The sequence below is a fragment of the Balaenoptera ricei genome, chromosome 3 (genome assembly GCF_028023285.1).
Source record: "Balaenoptera ricei isolate mBalRic1 chromosome 3, mBalRic1.hap2, whole genome shotgun sequence".
Lineage (NCBI taxonomy): Eukaryota > Metazoa > Chordata > Mammalia > Artiodactyla > Balaenopteridae > Balaenoptera > Balaenoptera ricei.
Window position 1 is genome coordinate 168,545,924 of NC_082641.1, and position 3,766 is coordinate 168,549,689.

The following is a 3,766-nucleotide window of genomic DNA, read 5'->3' on the forward strand; positions in this document are numbered from 1 at the left end:
AGGAAGGTAGTCCAGTGCCTTGGTCTTTAATGTATGGTGGGAAGTTGAGACCTTTGACTGTTTGAAAATATTTAGGTTTGTGCAGTAAAGTGCTGAAGCCTAGAAAAGGTTTAATGCATGCTGTATAAGTGTCCTCCGTGCTTGCAGGGAGACTAATAAACTTGGAAGCTTAACACAATAGAAATTTACTATCTCAGAGTTGTAGAGGCCGGAAGTGTGACATCAAGGTGTCAGCAAGGCTGCTCTCCCTACAGATGCTCTAGGGGAGACTCTATCCCTGCCTCTTTCAGCTTCTGGTGTTGGCCAGCTTCCTTGGCTTGAGGCCACATCACTCAGTTTTTGTCTCTGTCTTCACATCACCCCCTTTCTGTGTCTGTATCTTCTCTTTTGTCTGTCTCAAATGTCCCTCTGCCCTTCTTGTATAATAAGGACAATTGTCATTCTATTTAGGACCCATCCAGATAATATAGGATGGAAATCCCATCTCAAGATCCTTAATGACATTTGCAAAACCTTTTTTTCAAACGATGTAACAGTCAAGGATTAGGACATGGATATATACTTGTTGGATGGGGCCACCATCCAACCCACTATACCAGCCGTAAGGTACTTTGATTTTGGCTGATGGCTGCAGCTTATGGCGTGGGAGAGGGGCTGTTTCTTTAGAGCCACTTAAGTAAAAGTCTGACATAAAGAAAAGGGGTGTTAGGGAGTTGCAGGTGACTGAGCAATACCTGGAGTGGAATGAATAAGGCACCTGGAGGGTCTTTAGTATACAGAGACCTTTACCTGGCACTTGACTTGAGAGTGTGCAGGAGTTTACAGGGCAGGAAAGTCCCAGGCAGCCGTCCACCTTGCCTTACTCTTCAGGTAGAGTTTTTCTCAAGCAGGCTTGACCGAGACAAAGACTCAATTGTAAGGAAAACATGTTTTGTAGAACTTGTCGGCATTGACACATATGGTCTACCGTAGGCTCAAGTGACTCCCTGTACATGTGGACCCAAGCTGACACTGGATTTGTCAATTATGTTGGAGAAAGAAGTGTTCTCTTAAAGGCAGCCGCCTTTGGTCTATGCAGTTCCATAGCAGGAGGCAGTGAAAATGGCCGTGGCGGCATAGGATTGTCAAATCTACACATCAGAACTGGAGGTGTAATGTCACTCGACAGAAGCCATAATCAGTTCAGTACTGCAGTGTGAACCACAAAGTCATCAAGGAGGAGGGATAACTCAAGAGTCCACGTGTGACAGATGCTCAGGGCTGTGCACTGCACATGGCAAATTCATAGTGACAAATCAACGTCAGGCTAAAAGATTCCTCCTGGTTCGAAGTTGGCAGGTCAGAAATTTCAAATAAATGGCATAGACTAATGGACATCCTAGTGAGGCTAAAACGAAAGAGACTTTATCTTTCTCTCAAATGCCATTGAGTTTCTGCTATGTTCTTTGGTCAAATTCTGTACTGGATTCTGGGAACAAAAATGTGCCTAGTTTCACTCTTCTAGGAGTCGGGGATTGGCTTGCTTTTGAGATTGTTTTTAAATTTTGGGGATAGTGCTGTAAAATCAAATTGTATCTTAGGAACTCTTTAGACTCTTTAAAAGCGTGGTTCATGAGAGACTTAATAAACTGATAAAACAGCCAAGGCCCTAAGAGACCCACACCCGTGTCAGTGACAGAAGTCCAAGCTACAGATACTGAAGGAGCCCTCAGTCCCATTCAGGCCATTGAAGCCCTGTCACTGAGAATGAACCAAATGTACATTTGGGAGGATTGTTTATGGACATTTAGGACTTTGGATTTTTAACCCACAGTAACAAGGACACTTGATTTCAAAATTGGGCTTTAATACTTTGGGACCTTAATTCATAAGAGCGTTTAATGTGTGCCCTTTTAATTTCTCTGTGAAGAATTTGATACTGGCAAAGGTATACTTTCAAATTTGCAACATTTCTATGATTTCTGAATTGTATTACTGGATGCTTTTATGTATTTAACCTTAGTGTGTCATTTAACCTCATCAGCTTTCTGTGGTTAGCTGTGCTGTGGATGGCTGGTCGAACAAAAAGTTGTTTCTGATCATTGGATATGAGTAGCCCTGGAGTTACTTTACATTAATGCAATTTCTCACCCATATCAGAGACTTCTGGGATGAAACTCTAAGTCGTCCACCAGCAGTTCCCGGAGGCCACTCAAATGAGTAGCCCCATAAAAGTGTGAGCAGGACTGTCCTGATAAAGGTCTATTCTTTTTCCTGAAGGGAGAGCGATATTCCGTTAATTACAGGTTTAAAGGCATAGTTGAGTGGGTTAAGAGATTGAAAAAAACAGGGAAGCATTAGTGACAATTTCCCTTCTCGTTCCGAACGGTACCTCCATGTGAAGGGAATTTGATTAGTATAACTTTTAATTTCCCTGCTCTTATATTCACTGACACTGGCTGGGTGAGGTGACCTACTTGACTGGCAAAGTTAGGAAGAATAACTGGTCATGCTTTGCTAAGCTCTTCTTTCCTTCCTCTTGGGAGTGAGTCTGGTGATAGAGAGACAAAAGTTCTCTGCTCCACTGTGGACATGCCCCTTTCACATGGGTTTGCCTGGAACCAACTTGCTGCAACAAAGTGTGTAAGTCTGGATAATTCTAGAATTCAGTTGACAGACTCACTTGGCTGTCTCATGAAGCCCCTTTTTCCAACATTGGCTCTAACAGTACAAAGTGACATAATGTGTGGGCTCCAGTGCAAAATGAAACTATAGTGCCTCTTGTTCAAACTGCAAAGAAAAAGTGTTGTTGAAAGTATTTGCACTGGGGTGCATAGTGTCCTTCCCAAATTCATGTTCACCTGGAACCTGTGACTGTGCCCAAGTAAATTCTTTTTTCAGATAGAATCGAGATGACATCATACTGGATTAGGGTGAGCCCTAAATGGGTTCTATGGGCTGTTCTCTCTTCTCTTTTTCATCTTTTTCAGCCGAAGTGTTTGGCTAATATTGGGAAGTAACACGAGTAAGAAAGGATATGATAAGATTCCTTGGACATTCTTGTTTCTTAAAAAACAACTGCTTTCTTTCTGTGTTAGAAGTAAGTTCAGATTCAGATGGAAAGCGTGGCCTCCCGGAGCTGTTAACACCTTCACTTAGTCTTGGATGTGACCAGTAGCACAGAATTCTGGTGGAACTCAGTAAGACTCCAAATGGGTACCAAATAAGCATGTCATGGAAAGCACACCATAAGCAGGGTGAAAACTAGATGGGAATGGGGCAGCAGGAGTGGTGGCAGACACACATATTGCACATGTCACCTCTGCTCATGCGTACATTTTATTGTCCCATAAATTTTACTTACAAAACGTAAGTTCAAAGATAAAATCATTAAGAATTTCAAGACAGCAGTAGCAGAGCATGAAAGCAAGCAAGCGTGGGGCCCTTCTGAGCATGGTTCATGCGGGACTTGATCAACTGGTAAAAGAGCCAAGGCTCTGAGATACCCACACCATGTCAGTGACAGAAGTCCAAGCTAGAGATATTGAAGGAGCCCTCAATGCCACTCAGGCACTGAAAGCCCTGTCACTGAGAATGAACCAAAATGTAAATTTAGGAGGATAATTTATGGATATTTAGGACTTTGGATTTTTAACCCACAGTAACAAGAAAACTTCATTTCAAAAGAAAATGTGAAGTCTTCAAGTTTGCTTTGGTTATTGAGGGTCCTTTGTGGTTCCATATCAATTTTGGAGTCGTTTCTTCTATTTCTGCAAAAATAGGGGAT